Source organism: Lepisosteus platostomus, chromosome 2 (genome assembly GCF_059453375.1).
Source record: "Lepisosteus platostomus isolate fLepPlt1 chromosome 2, fLepPlt1.hap1, whole genome shotgun sequence".
Classification (NCBI taxonomy): Eukaryota; Metazoa; Chordata; class Actinopteri; order Semionotiformes; family Lepisosteidae; genus Lepisosteus; species Lepisosteus platostomus.
In genome coordinates, this window is record NC_142612.1 from 48,920,144 (window position 1) to 48,942,320 (window position 22,177).

The window sequence follows — 22,177 nt, forward strand, 5'->3', positions numbered from 1 at the left end:
TCTTGTAATCCTCTCAAAAACTGTCAGGTTTGTTTAGGAAATTATTATATTGAAAAATTCAACAATTAGCAATTAGCACATTGCTTTCTTCTTATTTTCATAAATTGGTTTACTAACATGCAAGTTTAAATTTTCAAGCATAGGGTCCTCAGTCATAAATATTAATTTCAGGAGTGCTCTGGGCAATGAAACATAAGATCATCAGTAATTTTTAAAGCATGAAAATGCCATTTGACTAAACAAACTTGTTCTTTTTGCTTGAATTCCTTATCTCTTTTCTCTGTATTATCGTCAGATCACCATGATTTTTCCACTTGTTAAAATGTACATTCACTACAGCTTTCTATTTTTATATAAATTGCTCCGACAGCTTTCTCTTGTTAACTAAATCTCTGTTCTGTGAAAAAGTATTACCCATTTCAAAGTGATTTTAATAGTTAATGCACCACACGGATGCTACCTTATAATTAGAAGGCTGAATGGAAGGATGTGAGAGAAAAGACACATGAATCTAAACCATTTGTACCTGTCCTCTATGCCACTCTGGAGAAGTGTGAGGCAATCAGGCAAGACCATCTTTTTAGGGTTGTATTGTTATCATTCCTCCTGACTTACAGTGCCTTTCAAAAGTATCCAATCTCTTCACATTTTTATTTGAATATTTTGATAAAAACTTGGATGCTCAAAGTGAATGGATACATGTCATAAAAAGCTATAACAAAAAATAAAAAGTATGTTAATTTACCCTCCTTGCTGTGGTAAAAGTTAATTATTTCAGGTACAAAGAAGTTCTTTGAATGCATCTGTCTGTGCAATAATAGTGGTTCACATTATTTCAGAATAAACTAACTTATCTCTGTAAGATCCTTCATTCAGGTAGCGAATTTTAAGCAAAGATTCAACCATGAAGACAAAGGAGCTTTCAAAACAACTTAGGGATAAAGTTGTAGAAAAACCTTATATGGAGAGGGTTTAAAAATAAAAGACAATGAATAACACTTTCAGCAAAAAAACTATGATTATTAAGAAGTGGAAGGTATATTATGCCACCCAGACATTGCTTAGATCAGGTTGTCCCTCCACACTGAGCAGCTGGTAACTTTGAACTCATCTACAGAGTTCAATGGCTCAGATAGGAGAAAATGTCCGTGAGTCAACAGTATCCCAGTCACTCCACAAAGCAGACCTATTTGGCAGATTAGCAAACCTCAAATCGTGCAAGATGTTTACAATAAAACATTTAAGTGATACAAACAAAGATTTAGGTCTGGTGCAAACCCAACACAACTCTTCATTCACTGAACCTACTGTCAATTATGATTATAGCAGCATTAAATTATGGGGCTGCTTCTCTTTAGAAGTAACTGTGAAGATTGTCATGATGGATTGAAAAATAGATGGAGCAAAGTACTGGCAAATCTTAGAAGAAAACCTGTTTTGATCTCCCAAATACTAAAACTGAGACAAAAATTCACCTTACACAGAAACAATGACCCAAAACACACATACCTTAATTCATTTAGATGCATAAATCTAGGTTAACAAGTCAAACAATTAGCTGAGCCAACTCTCTGTTTATAATAATAGTTTACATTATTTTAGAATAAATACACCTATATCTGTGACATCCCTCAAGCAGGCAGTGAATTTCAACCGTGAAGATTGTAGCGGCAATGCTTGTTAATAAGACAGAATTAAGCGTTGGTATGCTGTCCTAAAGGAGGCCCCATCTCACCCTTCATCTCTGTGGTGCAGCCACAGAGAAACTATTCATGCAGGCTGATTTAAGGTTTCCTTTGATAAGATTTCCTAGGACAGCTCCCAAAGGGGGATGCACTTAGCTAAGCCTGGCTATCTTGATCAATGGTCATCCATTGGCGCCTATCTGTCTAGGGAGTGCCAGATGGACATCTGGACTGCATTCCTAGGTGTCAGGGGTAAATGACTCATATCTCACCTTGATCAACCAATCAGGGACTGGTAGGGCCGAGTAACCCACGTGGGACTCTGATGCCCATGGGACTTTCAGCCAATCAACGAGCTGAAGTTCCTCCAGGTAAAAACAGGCAACACAGAGAGCCTGTAGGAGAATTCTGGACTTCTGTGGACTTTTCTAAAGGGAATTCAAAGGAGAATTCCAGGGCAGGACGGCCCAGGAGCAGAAGGCTCCCAAGGGCAGGACATTCTCGCAGCGCGCCTCCTGACCATCCTGAGACTCAGCCCAGACAACCACGGAACGGCCAGTGTGTCCGAGTGCCAGAACTTTCCTCTGTTCTAAGAGTCTAGAGCGGAGGTTGCCAGAGAGTAACCAGAGGATCCACCCGAGGTTAGCATCAGCAGCAAGCCTCGTGAACAGGTCGGAACTGTGGACAGCTGAATCACTATTCAGAACTAGCTCTTCATCAGGAACGAACCGGTCCTCTTCCTGACTTGCTGGGACCCACAGTCATCTTTTCTCCTGTGCACAAACTTTGCTAGTTAAAGCCAACACTAACTAGCAGGCCAGTGAGCATCTGCAGCGCACTGTCACAAACCGCACAGCACAGCCTGGCACACAGCCAGAGAGCGCGGATTGGACAGCAACAGCCTGCAACTGTTTCTTTGTGCCCGCAGGAGATCTGAATCCCCAAAGATTGGATGAGTATTCAACTTCAATGCATTACAGCTCGAGAATTCAATTGTTATCCCAACCAGTTGATATCAATTTAATTCCTAAGAGTTATGTACTTGTTTTGAGTATCTAATGTAGAAGTTATAACCAAGTTCATTTATGAAACGGTCTTAATGAATGATATACTGAACGTATGTCCTCTTGATATGTGTAACACTTTGTAACTGACTGAATATATACCTTTTGTATTCTGATAACCCTCTCGATAAGATCTGTTAGGTTTACATACATATTTTATGTATTAATAAATGTATCCTCGTGTATTAGTACCTGTGTGTGTGCGTTGTTTGAGTTATATTGCATGATTGGATTCTAAAGCCATCAAAAGAATCATTTTGTGATTTACTGCAAAATTAATAATTGTCCCAGTAAATGCCCAAACCCTACAGAACTGGTGCCTTCAGAGAGCACACTACATTTAATTTGGCGTCCCTGGGCTGGCTATGGCAACACTACAAGATCAAGGATCTTTTAAAACAACTCAGCAATAAAGTTGTAGAAACTGCAGGAAATGTGCAATTGTAGTGTCTGTGAGCCACGTCTCCTCCTCCCTGCCAGCCTTGCACCAGTTACCAAGGAGACAAAATACTCATTGCACCTGAATGCAATGAGAAATGAGGCTGCATCAGGTGTTGGGGATTATTTAAGTCCTGTTTGGATTCTCCTCAGCAATCCAGCATTATGTTTCAGTCTGTTTCCTGCCCTGCACCTTCAGAGCTCCAGTCAGTGGTTTCCCAGTAGAGTTCTCTCTGCTTTCTTCTTGTTTTCTTCCTTGCCTGCCTGAGCTTTCCATGTTGCCTGCCCCTGTCCTGGCTCACCTGGTTCTGCATGTGGGACTCTTACTTTGCCGTTCTCTCCTCCACTGCTCCAGTCTGCTGTGTGCTGGCTGTTTGGCTGTCAGCACCACTGCATGGGGCTGTAGGCTTGGTGCAGCAGCTACCTGCTGTCAGAGTGCACACTTCTGTTCCCCTGGCACTCATGTCAGAATGGAATTGTCCTGCAATGGACATGAGGTTTTTCTGGTTCCCTGGTACCAGCATCACACTGCATTCTTTCCCAAGTGGGAGTGGCATGTCCAATTGCATGTCAGATTGCTGTTTTACCAGGCTCTCAGTTCTCTTGGGGTGCTGTGGCAGGCCAGGGGCCTGGCAGCTCAGCCCTGCACTTGGGAGCTTTGCACAGGTGCCAGCTCTGGTGGTCCCCTCCTCCACTTCAGTTCTCTAGCTGGTAGCCCCTGCACCCTGCCTACACCCCCATCCCAGCACCCAATGAGCTAAAGTGATACTGCAAACTTGGTGACAGGTGTTGTGATCAGACAAGACAAAATTGGAACTTTTTTTGTCAAAATGCAAAGCATTACATCTGATTCAAACCCAAAGTTGTGCGTTACTCAGGAAAACCTGTTGCAGACATAAGAGTAAAAAAATCACATTTCAACAGTTCTCTATCCAAAGCACTAATCCAAAATACACTGTATCAAACTTAATAGGAAGAAAGTTAATGTTTTTAAATGGTCTAGTCAAAGTCCTGACTTCACTTAGTTTGAATCAGTGACAAAATGTTTGCAGTACATCAAGTTTTTGTAACTTGATAAAGCTTTTGCATTCACATAATATCTTTGTACAAGGTTGGTGGAGACATACAAATTGAAACACAAATAATGAGCGGGACTGAAGGAATATGTAACCACTCTTATCTTCTAATTGTTAAAGACCTTGAAGGTCATGAAAGCTTTAATTGTTTTAGTTTTTGTTTGAAAAGCTGAACAGAAGATGGTCACAATAATTTATTTTCTGTCTGTGCATTTTATGTTTGTAAATATTTGTTTGCAAAAATCTTTCAGAGGCCAGTGTAAAAAAGCTATCTTCCATTGTTTTATTTTAAACGTTAGAATGTCATACCATCTGTTTCCTCTTTAATTAACATTGCAGATCTATGGTGATGCTTAATTAATGCAATGACAAGAGGAATAGGTTCAATAGACACCAACAGTGTCTTCAGAGAAATAAAATTCAGACTTGGTTACTCAGGCTCAATTTCCACATCTCAGGGTCCTTCTGTTTTATTCAGTGGAAATGGAATGATGGCAATCAGGGGTTAGAAAGCAGAAGAGTGAAATCTGATTTTCTTGATGAGATTATTCCTCCCCTAAGATTGAAATGACACTTCCTTCATGCCCATGTTACATCTGGCATGTTAATAAACTTGCACTGTCTTTCCACTGAATATAACCACATAACATTTTCTGAGGCACCAAAGACAAAAACACTTTTTCTCTGTGCAGAAAATAACTTGTATTTTTCTGTTTTATTTCAATATGGAATGTGGAAGCAATGTGGAAGCATTTCCAAATTTACTATTTGGATGCATTTTGTGAAAGAGGGTGTTCTCCATCAACTACTCACTACAATCTGTTTGGCCACATAGCTATAAATAATCTGTATTTGTTACTGTACCTTTTAAAATATGTCATGTTCTCTGATCAATATAAATTAGGTAAGTTTTCAAGTGCTGTTTTGAGCATTCATAAATCCAAATGGCAAGCTGTCTTTCTGTGTTTTAAACAGTCATTATGTTTCCCAAGAGCCATATTGACATTCCGTCAGAAAGTAGCACAGAAAACTGAAATGTTGGCTTACTATCCTATTTTTATGAAGTGGAATGGCACCAACTAAATATGCAACTTGTAGAATACAGTATTGAGTCCCTAAGTACTCTAGTTAATAATGTAGACCAGTGGTTCTCAAACTTTTTGGACCCAGTACCACCCCTGATCAAACCAAAGCATCCAAGTACCACCTACAAGTACCCCAGAAATTCTCAATGACCAACATAAGCACTCGTGTGAGCACACACACTCACACACATATAATACATATTATAATAATAAACTTTATTTGATATAGCGCCTTTAAAGGTGGCTTCTCAAAGGACTTTACAGAAAAAAAACAGGAACAACAACAAATAAAAATAAACAAAAAAGCACCATTTCAGTGATGAGGTGAGCCTGTTTAGTCGAGCAAAGCAGATGTGAATTTGTTTTCCGAGCCTTGATACAATTCACAACAGAGTCTAACAGATTTTAAATCGTCAAGCATTTTCTTGACAGCAAAGGTCTTGTGGTGGATGCTGCAATGCGTCCATTCATTTCTGGAGCAACCTCTCTAATTCGTGCAACTACACCACTGTGGGCTTGTCATCGCTCTTGCACTGTCTGTACAAACTCAGACGCATTTTATCCAGTCGATGCCATTCTATTCAATAAATAATACACATAATACGTGTCAGCTCTTTTGCCAACGGTAAATAAGGTTCTTCAAAAATAGTGTGGGGCTTACCTGCTTTAGCAATCTGCAAGCTTGCATTTTTCTCCGTTTCCGTTTCAGGAGTCTGTCTCAGAAGTTAAAAGAAGTTTTTATTTAATGCGCATGGGAGCAAAACACAGAGAAGCTTGGTGTATTTTTCTCAAATTAACCTAGAACAGTTCTTAAATATTTTCTGTTATCTATCACTCTTTCCTGTGCTCACAAGATTACCAGCATTCCTAGCACGCATTTCTATAGATTCCTGTGTTTACAACATTGGCATTGTTCCAAAATCATGCACATTCTCCTACCTTTCTATTTGCTGAAGATAAGTTTTTTTAAATACAATTGGTTACTTACGTTCGTATCACGCATTCCTATAGAGTGGTATAGAATTACATTGTAGCTCTGTGTCCACTCAAGTATAAGAGCGCGCTGTATCGTAGTATGTAGTCTGCGTATTTGACATGTCTTAAAATAGAAAATATGAAAACCCATCCCGATTTTTCAGTGCACACAACAAAGTTCAAGGGTCAAATGGGGTACCAGCTGGCGGAGCTCCAGGGTCATATGGAGTACCACAGTTTGAGAACCACTAATGTGTCTACATTATATACAACTACAGTATATTTAAAATTATTAAGAGAACAGGTATTCTTTCAAAATGTATTTTAAAAGAAAATGTGCTAATATTTAAAGCTGCTGCTGATAGAGGAGTATTCCTGCTGGGTTTTCTGCTTCATTTAGAGGAGTATGTGATTTTGTGAGGTGTTATAATCCCTAAAGGTTAAAGAGCACTACAATGAATGACACTGTACCCATACAGCTACCCTGCTGTTACATGGATTCATACAGCTACTGTATGAAGTTGATTTATTTCATTCTTGCTAATTGCAATAAAGATGTCATAGGATGAATACACATAAATGTATGGAATTATAAATTGTGTACAGCTAAGGTCACAGTAAGTTTTGCATCAACTTAATTTTGATGATAATGCAGAGATGGCAAAAGAAGGTTTATAAAATGTTTTTGACTGCAAAGATACCTTGACTACATTACTATATAGCTGCAGGTGTAAGCATAGACTGAATTTGTAATTAGTTAATTTCCTAGTACATGTTAATTACCACTTTAAAATATATTTTTTATTAATTGATAAACAATTTCAATAATTATTAATTTGCAACCATTCACATACATTACACAAGGAACAGAAGGAACACATAATGTTGCATATTTTGCATTTTATTCTAATCAAGTAATATATTTTAGATAATGTTTTAGTAATTGGGTTAAAATGTCAGCTGTCACATGCATCATGTTCCAGAGGAAGCACAGAAATTCTTCTTAAGCTGTACAATGTTATTGGAAGCTAAATTAACTATTGATTGGCATGTCAACAGCAGGAAAACTACTTCCTTCTGCAATCATAACTCATTTGAGTTGAAAAGACACTCAAAATCCCTGCAGAAAAGCAAAAAATAGAATATTTTAAAACCAAGAGTTTTTGACTGTTGCTCTTTACATGCACGTACAGTATGTGTGGCAATATTTTATTTCTCCAGGGAACCTACAAAAAGCATTGCAAGACCTGAACTAATACGGGGCAGTGGACACCATATTTCACATCTCTTATTAATTTCCTGTCCTGTTGCAAGTGACAGTGACACATATCACTAGCTGACAGTAACCAAGCTTTATCCCCAAGCAGCAATACACAGTTTGCAGAGATCCACTGGGATGGGTTACTTCTGCAATGTGTTGAGTGCCTGCTAGATTGTAGTTACATTATGAGACAAATGCCATTCTTCCATTTGCTGTTAGCCCTCCTGTCAAGTGCTGTGGCGATTGAAAATTGTCAAAAGATTAATCTCTCAGCAGGTGGAAGTGTCAGAAAAGTCCAGATGTCTCATTCTCTCCTGAGAGGTATGGGAGTTGATGCCATACAGACAAATCCTAAAAAATAATCATCATTGGTGTTTCGAAATTTGAAGAAAAAAATCACCAATGTAGATCATGGTGTTCATGGTGACCTTTTTTTTCAGCCATTTTTGACTGTAAAAAGCACATATGCCCAATCTCCCTTGTGCTGATTCAATAAATATTGATGTCAGTAGATATTTTATATAAAATCACATTGAGTGTGAAGTGTACACTGACCCTACTCTTAGGCCCTAGGACCTTGAGGCAGCAATGCTAACCAATATGCCACCCGTACATTAGAATTATTTATCAAATACAGATAAAATAAAATTGCAGCAAAAAAAAATGAAATAAAGAAACATACAAAACTGAAAAAAGTACATATTTGTGTATACTGTATTGTCTTTTGAAAAACCATGGCAAGAAAATTAAATGTTTTTGTAGAACACTTGATAATCATGTGAGAAAAACCTCTCATGCTTAACATAATGATTAATAGATTGTTACGAAATGACCTGCATGTGCTATAAGTCAAAAAGAGGAGTAAATTCTTGCTACATAAGTTATGCTATTCACTTTCATTGTAGCAAAGAAGTGGGACATTTGAAGTCTAATAAATCAAAAATCAGACGTACCTCCCTGTCAGACCATTATGTTATTGTTTTTTTAGTCTTATTGTATGAATAATAACATAAAATTAAGAAGTAATAAAAAATCTATAAATGTAGAAATAAGCAACAATCTAAAATCCGGACACATCTACACTTAGGGTCTAATCTTTGATACAGACTACAGTATGTTTTTAAACATGTAGTTTTCATACTGTTAACATTATGAACATGTGAATATATTTGTTGCTTCTACAACATACTGTAACTGCTTGTCAAAGTTGCCTAACATATAAAAAAGAGCAGATATTCTATCATTATTTAATTAATCCTTAACTTTGATTGACCATGCAAAGGGAATTGAGAAATACTGAATCTTTGATGAGCCTAACACACATAATTAATTCCTGCTGTTGATCTATTAGATTTGTTGCTATACAAATGTTTTTTGTCAGTATTCAAAAACAATATGAAATACCCAGTCTATGAATATGATGTACTGCTGGTATGAAAGATTTAACACCCCCACCAACCTCTATTTGGATAATAAAGTTTTCATTTCAGGCAGTAATAAATTGGGCTTCTAATGCATGCCTAAGTGACAGATGATACTTACCAGAAATTTTATTTTGCCATATTGAGAAAGCTTAGTAATGTTCTTTTTACATTGCTACAGTATGTAGCAAACCTGTATTATTGCGAGAGATTAGCTAGGTTCCTGCCTGTAGGAATAACCATCCAAACATCATATCCAGCACACTTAAGTATTTGCACAATTTCAAATTTCCTATATTTCATTTCACTGGACTTAAACTGCAGGGAGGACATTCTATCTCCCTCCTTTGAAGCTACTGTATGTGCGTTAAAGCAGCTTTTATGACATCAGTATTTACTATGTGCACGTTCTGGGCAGTCAACAACATGGGGGCCATGGTAATCACCTGTTTATCACAAAATGAGTGGGCAGGACACAGGGTGGAAAAATTGGCACTATTTGGCCCAACTGCAGACTGAAGGGTAAGAATGATTAGGTTGTGAAAGTAAAGGAAGACTGTCAGTGAGGTACACACACATTGCAATTCCTCCTGCTGATTGTGCCTGACTGGTTCTAAAAGAAAAGCAACTAGCTTCAGCATGTGATCCATATTCAATACAAGGATTGTCCGAGCATTTTTTGGGGATACGTTTCTGGTTCAAAACAAATATGTACTCCATGCTTACTTACAACAATGCTTACTTTCCTTTTCAGATATCACTGGGATCCAATGAAGCAAAACAAGAAGTTGTCACTTTGTGAAATCTGTATTTGTTCCATTCATATTTGAATATGACAGACAAATTACAGACACAATTTTAAATTATTTATGAGGTAAATTGCTGTGAACAAGGGAAAGAGATTAAGATTTATTATCAGAAGTGTATTTTTTTATTCTTAGGAGTCTATAATGCTTTAGTGAATTTATTTGTTCACTAAAGGTTTGTTATTATCCAAATACCATAAATAAATATTTAAGCATTTAAATTTCAAAAGGAAAGCAACTGTTTCTAAAAATTAAAATGTATAAAAATCAGAGGCTAGGCTGGAAACTATGCATAATGGTCGAAATTCAGGTGATTGCTAACAGCAGAATATAAGATTCTCCTAGTGTTACGGAATGTTACCCTGTACATATTGAAATCATTTGCAACATCTACTTTACTCATCAGTAATTGAGTCCAGCCTTGATACACCAATATTATAAAATAGCAACACATTAAAATTAAAAATATTAAATGAATTATAATGTACTTAATTTAATACAACACATTTGTTTCTGAGAGCAATCATGGAAAGCAGTTTTCAAAGGCACTCAGAAAAGTAAGGTGATTAATTAACTGCCTTAAAATGCATTGGAACAATGATCTTTTCAAAATATGGAATGATTCTAAAATTAGTTTAATTGTGCTACCATCGGACAATAAAATGTGTTTAAGGATAAGCTTACTATAAAATGCCTTGGTCAAGAATAGCTAGAAAGATTTAAATGTTTTTAAATTAGGTTTATTTAAATAGAAAACAAATATCACACAGGAGATTGCTTGGTTCATTTGTATTTCTTTTCAGGACCATTATGCATTTGTCCAAAGCTTAGCCTTCATATAATTTATTAATGGTCAAATACAACAACAAATTAAAACTGGTAAACAAATAACTTCTAATTTTAAGTATTTATTTTACTTTGGAGCTTAATACCATGAATCTGAAACAAAAGCAAAAAACTACAGTACATGTTTACAGTTAGAAGTATGATGCTTGCTCCTTATAAAATATAATACTAACAATCTTAATCAGGCAACAATGTTGTTGTCAGGTTTATGCATTCTCAGGTGAGAAGCAAGGGTTGAAGAGAAAGGTGTAAACAGAAATATTGACATTTGAGCCAGCTCTAGAAAGATCTGTTATTGCATGTTATTCAAAGGTCTTACATTATTGTCCTGCACTAACACCATTTTAAAGATGTGAAGTTTGGGCCTAGTGATCAAAGCTCATTACTGCAAGTGGCATTCAGGCTCTAACACTGGTCTTCAGTGCCACAGGTGAGAGCGGACTCTGAATTAAATGACACAGTATGAATATAAGTTAATAAAACTTCAAAACTTTGTCAAAGCTGCATTGCCATCTAAATAAAACAAATATCATTGCCGGTCCTCCCAAAAGGTGATAAATTATTTCACAATTGGAGTTCATTCATGGATTCACAGACACATCCACCCACCATTTGTTGTGCCTCAAGAATAACAAGTGTGCCTCAGCAACAAGTTAAGTGTCAACAATGCCTGAAAATTGCAGAATGTTGAGCCATGGGCACTGACATCTTTTAGTTTTTAAAGTGTACAATGGATCCTTTTAACCTCATTAGGCAAAACATTGATATGGTTATCATAGTTTATTAAATGCTTTATGTGACTTGTCCAAACCCAGTGCACAGAACTTTGCTTAACTAAAGACTAAACAGATTGTGGGGAAGGAAATATTTCTATGTGATGTAGAAGGAAAGATCTAACTTGGTTTTCTGTGGTTGTAACCTAGTATTTCACAATTTACACCCCAGTGCTTCCGATGCATAATATTTAACACGATGTAATTCTAAAACACGTAGAATCAAAAGCTTTTGTTTACTTATTGTCCCATTAACCCTGAACAGTCTATTGTGTGTAGAAGGCAAATCAATACCATTTTGATTGTTCATTCTCTGGGTGCCCAGACTGCTGCAGTTCTTGAGATTTATTTCATCAGTGACTTTTTGTACCTGAGAGTTATACATCTAAATAACTGGTAATACAAACAATTCTTTATAGAAATTGACTTATTGTACAATCTGCATATAATGAGTAGAGTTTGTCTTCCAATTTGGGATCTTCTGCATTATTGGTTAACATTTCTGTCTCTTGTTTATATACAGTATATATATTGTGTTATATATACATTTTATTATGATTCTATCATATATACTGTACATGGTTTTAAATGGAGTCTTTATCTCTTAAGACCAGAAATGTCTGTCTAAATGTACTATATAGGCTCCTATTACCCTTGCATCCTCAATTGCTAGCCCAGAACTCTATCCTGTCATAGGAATAGTTCTCTCCAAAGAAGTAAAAGGAATGGTGTCACCTGAGCTTGGACTGATGTACTATGCTGGTCATTTTCTTGTTTCCTTCCATACTGCCAGCACTGTCTACCAATGCACAGTAAGACATAATGGAAAAGTACCAGTAAATAATGTGCTTATCCACACTTAGCCTCTTAGCCACTGCAAATCAGCTCAGCCCTATATACAAGGTGTTCAAAACACAAAATCCTTCTCAATGGATGTAACAAAACTGTCTTTCATTTAAAAGGATAAATGGGCTGACTTTTATACATCTTTTTTTAACTGTAAGAGTCAAAATTGTTTTGGTGATAGTATATGATCACATCTGTATAATTAGAATACTTCAGCAAACATAATGCTTTTATATTAATAATGAATGTCTTAGCTGGCAAATTCCTTAACTCAGGTGATTATGAATGGTAGGAAACTGCAGACAAAAGTTTCATATACTGCTCACTTGAGATTAAAACATGGGCAAATTTCATACAAAAATGTGTATGCTAGTGAAAGGGATATTATAATTATGCATTCTATGAAATGTACTTATTTGAGAATTTCCCTTCATCACAGAGCAACAGTTAACAGGTCATTTTATTTTGTCATTCAATTTTCTCATAAGAACTTGTCTTTTCTGACACTTATACCAATATTTCACAAGTATTGGAGCACAAGAGCATTAGAATGGTTACAAGGTTTTTTGTAAACTCTTGCTTTAGACTCTAATGCTACTTAGTTTTGTGGAGATTAGATTGATTTACAATAATGTACTACACTGTATGTGATCAAACCCAGGTTTCAAACACGTATTCTAGGCAGAGACACCATTCCAAATGTTTCCAATGGGATTCAAATTCACAGTGTCAAAACACTGGTCATCTAGTTCACAAGATCTGAATGTACAGATGCAGCCTTTCAAAGTGAGCGGTACAGACACGTACCGCAGGTAAGATGACACGGGGTACCGCGGTGCGTGATTGGTTGACTGACAGGGGCACTCGTGGTCCGTTGGTCTGTCGTAGAAAGACTTACTGTAAACGTCTTTACTGTGCCCGTTGTAGATATTGAATTTTACCACTGAAGGGAAATCTTAGTAGCTGAGCATAAAAAGAATAGGAGCATACTGTAACGCGTGTGAAGGCCATAAACTATATTAATTTTGGAACATAAACATACAGTATATAGCTGGTCTTGGTACTTTAAAGAAAAAAATACACACCAGTATTCCATTTCTCCCTAAACATTGTAAGCTTCGAAGTCTTTAACTAACGTGATACCGGAGTCAACAAGCATACTTTTAGAATTTGATTAAAAGGGAATATAATATGGAATCGCGTATCTCAAGAATTTAATAACGGTAAGATTATATCCGTGTACTGCGACAGGGCTGTGTAGGGCTGTTTCGCCTGCCTGTTCATGCGAGCTGTCTTGTAGCCTACTGGTCTAGGTGCGTGACTACCAACTGGCAGGTTGTGTGTTCGAATCCAGCTGGTGCTGGACTTTTCTTTTAACAAACATTTCTTCGAAAAAATAGGTAAGCGATATTATGGACAATCAATTGACTTTTATATTTCAAAATATCGCAACATGATCGATATTTGCGATATTTTGAACATATCTTCCCTTCTGACAGCAGTTCCTGCTTCTAGTGTGTGTGTGTGCAACAGAGTAAATTTTTATAGCGAAATGGAGGCTGGACAGTATGCGTTACAATATAAACATTTATATTGATTTAAATCGTGTTCTGATTTAAATCGCAAACGCGTGTTTAATTATGTGTTTTTTAATCATAATCAGGCTAATGCATTTCTACATTTTCTGTATGAACCAGCTTAGAGGTTCATACAGAAAGACAGCTTGTGTTTAAATTGAGTGTAAGGTAATTTATGCTTCTAAAGTCATGGTCAGCATTTATTATTGTACTGTGCTGTAAACTTTTTCTGTGCCTAGTCACATTATTTTATAGCGTTTTTATTGCGTTATTAAATCCGGTGGCGCTGTGTGTTAGTTTCCTGACTCCCATTATTTAAACTGCGACACTGATCATTCATCTCTAAATAAACTTTATTTTATATAGCGTTTTAAGCGAATAGGTAATTAAATTGCTCATAAACCTAATCGCTTTTTCTACATAAACACAGCGTGATTGCTCTCTGAAAATGCTTTTCCTTTATTTTTAAAGTAGGCTCAGATTTCAACTATAGATCGTATTATTATAAACTTTCTTGGAAAAATGTATTTTATGTAAACCATGTTTGCTATTAATTCATTTAGGGCTAAAATACGTTCATTGTCTTCCAATCGAGTTGACATTGGAAGCCTGCCACACCCGGACTGTTAAACCAACGCATTAGCACGTCAAAGCCCATTGAGCCAGTATTGGCTTTAGTACTCCCCCCCTCTCCCCTCAATTCAATTCAATTCAAGGTGTTTTATTTGCATGACAGATGGGTACAAGCAGTGTTGGGTATGTATATTGTAACGCTTACGGCAGACAGGCACTGTGTAAGAGCCGGCACACCAGAGCAGCGCACCGAGGGAGCGTCTGCATTTATAACTTAGTTTTTAAAATTAGTCAAGCAATATGAAGCATCTCCTTTTACTTAGTGCCTGAGCATAAAAAGAATAGGAGCATACTGCAACGCGTGTGAAGTCCATAAACGATATTAATTTTGGAACTTAAACATACAGTATATGGCTGGTCTCGGTACTTTAAAGAAAACATACACACCAGTATTCCATTTCTCCCTAAACATTTTAAGCATCGAAGTCTTTAACTAACGTGATACCGGAGTCAACAAGCATACTTTTAGAATTTGATTAAAAGGGAATATAATATGGAATCGCGTATCTAAAGAATTTAATAACGGTATGATTATATCCGTGTACTGCGACAGGGCTGTGTAGGGCTGTTTCGCTTACTGCCGACAGGCACTGTGTAAGACCTGGCGTACCAGAGCAGCGCACCGAGGGAGCGTTTGCATTTATAACTTAGTTTTTAAAATTAGTCAAGCAATATGAACTCCCGGAGTGCTGGCTGTGACGAATTAAACCGGTCTCACAGGTATTCAAAGTAGGAAGTACAGTGTTAAGTGGTAGCTGGGCTACTCCCTCAATAGAATCGCTTTAAGGAAAAGCATTTTCAGAGAGCAATCACGCTGTGTTTATGTAGAAAAAGCGATTAGGTTTATGAGCAATCTAATTACCTATTCGCTTAAAACGCTATATAAAATAAAGTTTATTTAGAGATGAATGATCAGTGTCGCAGTTTAAATAATGGGAGTCAGGAAACTAACACACAGCGCCACCGGATTTAATAACGCAATAAAAACGCTATAAAATAATGTGACTAGTTTACAGCACAGTACAATAATAAATGCTGACCATGACTTTAGAAGCATAAATTACCTTACACTCAATTTAAACACAAGGTCTTTCTGTATGAACCAGCTTAGAGGTTCATACAGAAAGACCTTGTGTTTAATTAAGCACTTGGAATCTGTCCAAGCCCTACTTTGTCAGGCATTTTCTTTTACTGTAATGGACATAAAAACTCCCTTGCTTTTAACAGAGCACTTCATAATTTCTAACAACAAAAATTATTTAAACTGCGGCACTTATCATTCAACCAGAGCTCAAAATATCACAAGGATCCGCAAGAGCACAGCAAAGACTGTATTAAAAGATATTTGCATCAGATACATGAGAATCCAAGCTTTTTTATCTACGCTTTCATTTCCGTATACCAGATATTATGGAACCACTTCAGAAGAGTGTCAGCCAGTCAGATTCCAGGAATTGGTACTTTAAAGAAAAAACGTCTACGTGCCTGACTAATAACCTACAGATTCTGTGTTCAAATCCAGCCAGGGCCGTGTCTTTTCTTTTAACAAACATTTCTTTGAAAAAATAGAATAGCAATATTATGGACAATTAATTGACTTTTATATTTCTAAATATCACAACATGATCGAATTTAAGTCATTTTTAATAACAATGAATAGTCACCTTCTTCCTTTCTGACAACTGTCCCTGCTTCTGCTTCCTGATTCTATCGTGTGTGTGTGGGAGGGGAACCCTTTAGATCTCCCTTCAGATTTAAAAGGTTATTAATCATATCTTCGGTGTCGCATCTTACCAGTGCAGCTGATCTTTTACTGACAGTGGACCACCCTCTTCGGCTGCGCACATGATCTTTAAAATTTTTATAGAGAAATGGAGGTTGTACAGTATGTGTGTACAATATAAACATTTATAGTGATTTAAATCGCGTTTTGATTTAAATCGCAAACGCGTGTTTAATTATATGTGTTTTTTTAATCATAATCAGACAAATGCAACATAAATTGATATCTTTGTCTTCTAAGTATCTTAATAAACTTTCAGCATAACTTTCTCCCCATTTAGATTTATTTTTCTATGGATTTTGGGATCAAACATGGAAAGATTAGATTTTAATCGTTTTTATTTTTTAAATACATTTTAGAAAAGTGTAATCTATACTAAAAAGCTGTACTCCACCTGCTATAAAAAATACATATTGTAATACTTTCGGGTTCGGATAGGACGGACACAAGAACTCAGACTTGCGGAGTTAAAGCAAGTTAAAGCCTTTATTTTTCTTCTCCTTCACCACCTGCCAGCCTGGCTCTCCCGTGCCCCCGCCCGCCAACAGCGCGAGCCAACACACCACCTGCGCGCCCGAGGGAGAGAGAGAGAAAGAGAGAGAGTGGCACCGAGGGGTGCAGAAGCAGGGAACTATTTACAAGGTAAACGGATAACTCCCCAGACTGTACGCCCACTTCACTGTGGAACAGCTGCACTGGTCAGCGGCCTTCCTAAACCCCGCCCTGACCACTTTCATTCCTGTCCTACCCCTCACCTCGCACCCCAGCCGGGCAGTCTTGTTTAGATATTTAGACATTTAAACCCAGTTTACATAACTGCATTTATAACTTAGTTTTTAAAATTAGTCAAGCAATATGAAGCATCTCTTTTTACTTTTAAGTCCCTTAAATATCATTAAGCACAGCTTTCTCACCACTTACATTACTTTTTGATACCATCCTTAGACAAAGCAGAAACTTGTTGTATTTTCCGATGACATACAAGTGGAAAGATTACAGATTTTAATCGTCTTTAATTTTGTTAGGTTATACATTTTAGAAACGTTTCATCTATACAAACACCACAAAACTATTCACGATTGTATTTCTGAATGTTATGTTACACTTACAGTAGTTCACTGTTTTAAATAAATCTAATTAAGAAAGTTAGGTGTTAGCATAAACTATTAGTAATCAATAATATTGAATTTAGCACTGTAATAAGTTGTTGCACTTTCCCCCGCATCTTGTAAAAATATATTTTCATTGTTCAAATATACATTACATCTGACTATCATATAATAAGTTAAATACAAAACCAAAGAAAAAACAGGGTTAAATATAAGTCAAAATATTTTGCTAACAATGTTAACTGTATATAAATAATAATATGTATTAACTAAGGAGTAGGATGGCACATAGTATGCTTTTTGTTTTGTTTCTTTTTCATAAATACAGTAGTACCTGATGTCTCAGTGGCTTTCAAATTTAAATTATGCATGCAAACCTGTGATTTGGCCTGTGATACTGGCCATGTAATACCCTGCATTGTGGAATAATAGTTTATTTTAAAGGATAGAGAAAGCACAGAAAACAGGCAGTTAGATTGATCAGATTAGTATGACTATCCATTTAGCAAAGAGGGAATGAGAAGATTGACAAACTAGTATACTTTAGATCTTTTTTTCTGAACCAGGGAAAATCTGATCATGTTTCTCTACAACAATAATAAAATACTTTATTTTACATATCACCTTTAAAAGTGGCATCTCAAAACAATACAGTAGCTGTAAAAACAGTTAAAAGGACCACAGATTACAAAGTAAATACCCAGACAAACACAAACGCGTTTTTAATAAAATGCTTTTATTTATTCAGCAGAGAGAAAGAGAGACATCCAGCAGAGAGAGACACACACACCGGTTTTCATTGACAACAAGTAACTGTTTTTTTTACATTCCTCTTGTCTAACAGGAATGTTTTGTTTGTGGACAGACTGTTAGACTAGAGGAAAAGAGCGCCTCCTTCTTCGAAGCCCAAGTCAAGGCAACCACCCACCTGCTGCAACCAGTCCAACTCCAGAATACAGTCCTCATGGACTGGGGCAAGGTACTGTAGAAGGGGTGTTTCATCCTCGCAGCCCCAAAGTGCACGGTGAGCGCCCTGGGGGTCCAGCTGCCTTCGTGCCCGGCAGGACACCAGGCCTGGCAGGGTGATGGTTGAACCGGTGTCGACGAGGGCTTGGCAGGGTCTGCCCTCGATGAGGCAGGGAAGAAATAAGCCCCGACTGTGGCCAACCCTTCCCACAGCAGCAGGCGGGGTGAAGCGCTCCTTCTGGCTTTCCGGAGTGGGGGTAGCATCCCTTTAAGGGCGGCCTTCCCCCCTTTAGGCCGCCCCACTCCTGTTTTCCGATGGCCTCTGGAGTCCCCGGGGCTCCAGCAATGTACCTCCTCTCCCCACAGTGGTGGCAGATGACCAGCCATCGTCGCTCCCCCAGCATCGCCGTGCTGGCCGTCTCCTCCTCCCCATCTGATTCCCCGTGCACCCCTCCGTTGGTGCCCACCGGTCTCCTCGGATACGGCATCAGCCTGCTCAGCCAGAGCCAGGGCCTGCTCCAAAGGGACCGGCGCGGCCAGCATCAAGTGGCGCTGCACCTCAGTCGGTGCCAGGGCCCAGAGGAACGCCTCTCCTGGTGGGCCTCCTCCGGGAGAGTAAGGTAACCCTGGCGGGCTAAGTAGGCCATGTCTGCGGCTGTTACCTTCACTGTTACCTGGATACCTCTTTATTTAGAACCCACACTTCCCCCTGCCTGTCTGGCTTCTTTTAATCCTTCTGTGCCCGGATTGCAGCAGGTAAGATGTTTTTCCAAGAAAAAAAGAAATTTCACCAGAGCCTCTTCTTGAGTCTAATTTTTAGTTGAGAAGGATTCAAGCAGGATTTTAGATGAAAGGCAGCGACCTTAATCAAGCCGAAATCATAATTGAACCCATTCAGAGCCTACATTGCATTTTAGCGCTTAATCTGAGCAGAGGACCCTCACACCTGAAGAAGGCTTGAGTTTTACCATCTTATGTCCATGTCTGTAGAGTGTATCTTATTTTTAGTACTATATTTTTATATTATATTCCCTATTAATCAGACTTTAAGAGTATGTATCGGCTTGTACTGTACTGTACTCCTGTACTGTCAAGCCAGTACAGGAGGCTCTACTGTACACAGAGAGGGGCGGGAGGGGGGAACAAGCTGTCCAGCCATGTGGAATGCTACAGAACCCTAAACAGACAATACACACTAGCCGAATATTTGAGGGAGATATCCAGACACAGCTGGATGAGCTCCATCTGCCAGGACAGGCAAATAAGATACACTCCACAGACATTCACAACAGCGACATATCCTAAAACCTTTGCACATATTGTTAAATTATTACTTGTTTTTCAGGAAGTTAAAAAAACACTTGAATTACTTATCCAGTCTCTCGAAATACAATTATTTTTCAAGCAATGCAACTAACGTCGGGCAATGTGTTTTTTTTAATCCAACATTGACAGCCACATCTTAAATCTTGTCAGTCAGGTCTTTTTTCTCTATTTGAATTGTGGCGATTCAAACAACTTGGGATAACAAGTGGTCTCAAAGTCACCGAGCTCACAGAGCTTCAACAACAGATGAACTTAGTCCTTCCTTAGTCTTCCTGAAATTGTCAGATTATGAGTGAATAAAAGCATTTTATTAAAAACACGTTTGCGTTTGTTTGGGAGCTATATTATGTATTTTTCATATGTAAGATATAATGATGTGTTTCTGCTTACACATCGCACGACTTTAAAAGCTAGAAAAACAGGTTTCGATTCACATTATCTGGCAGCACATACTTTGAAAATACTGCAAATATATTAGCAAGGGTTAATTGCTCTTTGGACCGCACAAAGAAATTTAAAATAGCCTTCTTTAGGTGTGAGGGCAGGAGTGGATCGCAGCAGGCATAATCAGCAAATAACAAGAAAACAAAGAAAACAGGGCAGGTGAGACGAGTATCCAAAGAGCGAGTGATCAGAAAAAGGAAACAATTGTTACGCCCAGATTTTCGACAGTTTTTTTTAACTTGCTAATGCATCAGACACATTTCCTGGCGTTTGGTGTTTTAAATAAAATAGGAGTGTCTTTCCCTGGTATTAGCTCATCGGTATGGTGTAAGTTTTATCCGTACCATAATGTATACAGGTACAGACTTCAAGCTGCACCACTGTATCGCTTTGGTAAGGAGACGGACTATGGCCAAAATCACAAAAGTCTGATAAAGACAGTCTCATGTAAATGTAAAAAAAACAATTACTTTTTGTCAATGAAAACCGCTGTGTGTGTCTCTCTCTGCTGGATGTCTCTCTCTCTCTCTGCTGAATGAATAAAAGCATTTTATTAAAAACGCATTGGACTGGTTGCTGCAGGTGGGTGGTTGCCTTGACTTGGGCTGGCGAGAGTTGGTGGGGCAGGGGGAATGAATCAGTCTCGCAGTGGGCGGGGCGGGAGGTGCCCGGGGTGTGTGGGTTGACCGGAGCGTGAAGCAGAGGTGGCAGCGGCGGGCGTCGTTTTGGCTTGTCGGAGCCATGGGTGTCGGGGAGCTGACTCCCAGTACGGTGAGATAAGCTTCCCCCTACCCGAAGTCTGTAAGGCACTCTGTGCAATGTGGGAGGCCTTGGAGGTAAGGGACGGGGTGCTGCGCTGGGGGTGGCAGGTGCCCTCCAGCAGCGAGGTCACTGCTTGGTGGCTTCCGGCTGGCAGTGCACCGCTTGCAGAACTGCCCCACCACAAACTGCCACCTAACCTCACCGCTGGAGGGCCCCCGCCACCCCCGGCGCAGCACCTCGTCCCTCACACCCAAGTCAAGGCAACCACCCACCTGCTGCAACCAGTCCAACCCCAGGATACAGTCGTCACGGACTGGGGCAAGGTAGAAGGGTTGTTTCACCCTCGCAGCCCCAAAGTGCACGGTGAGCGCCCTGGGGGTCCGGCTGCCTTGGTGCCCGGCAGGACACCAGGCCGCAGCAGGGTGATGGTCGAAGTGGTGTTGACGAGGGCCTGGCAGGGTCTGCCCTCGGTGAGGCAGGGAAGGAATAAGCCAACTTTTCCCACAGCAGGTGGGGTAAAGCGCTCCTTCTTGCTTAGAATAGCAATATTATGGACAATCAATTGACAATAAATATAGAAAAGCACATATTAAATTTGGGAAATCTGGTTTCAAAAGTCCTCATATCAACGATGCCTATACTGTTTTCCTCTACAGTATGCTAATCTATTGTCTGTGCTCTCTCGCTCGCCCTCCCCCACCCCTCAATTCATTCCAATTCAATTTAAGGTGCTTTAGTAGCATGACAGATGGGTACAATCAGTGTTGGGTATTTACTTTGTAATCTGTGGTCCTTTTAATTGTTTTTACATCTACTGTATTGCTTTGAGATGCCACTTTTAAAGGTGATATGTAAAATAAAGTTTTTTATTATTGTTATAGAGAAACATGATCAGATTTTCCCTGGTTCAGAAAAAAAGATCTAAAGTATACTAGTTTGTCACTCTTCTCATTCCCTCTTTGCTAAATGGCTTTTGAAGAGAGTCACATGAAGAGAGAGGTGAAACAGCCCTACACAGCCCTGTCGCAGTACACGAATATAATTATATCATTATTAATTTCTTTAGATACGCAAATCTTTTAATACAGTCTTTGCTGTGCTCTTGAGGATCCTTGTGATATTTTGAGCTCTGGTCGAATGATAAGTGTCGCAGCTTAAATAATTTTTGTAGTTAGAAATTATGAAACGCTCTGTTAAAAGCAAGGGAGTTTTTATGTCCGTTACAGTAAAAGAAAATGCCTGACAAAGTAGGGCTTGGACAGATTCCAAGTGCTTGTACAAATGTGCTAAAGAAATTAGCA

The 22,177-nt window shown here is 38.5% G+C and overlaps 1 protein-coding gene across 7 annotated transcripts in view; it reads right to left on the reverse strand.

The window, feature by feature from the left end:
- The window catches only part of LOC148676410 (neural cell adhesion molecule 2-like), a 923,711-nt gene that overhangs the window by 637,016 nt on the left and 264,518 nt on the right, over positions 1-22,177 (reverse strand). The gene's annotated exons all lie outside the window — the stretch shown is intronic.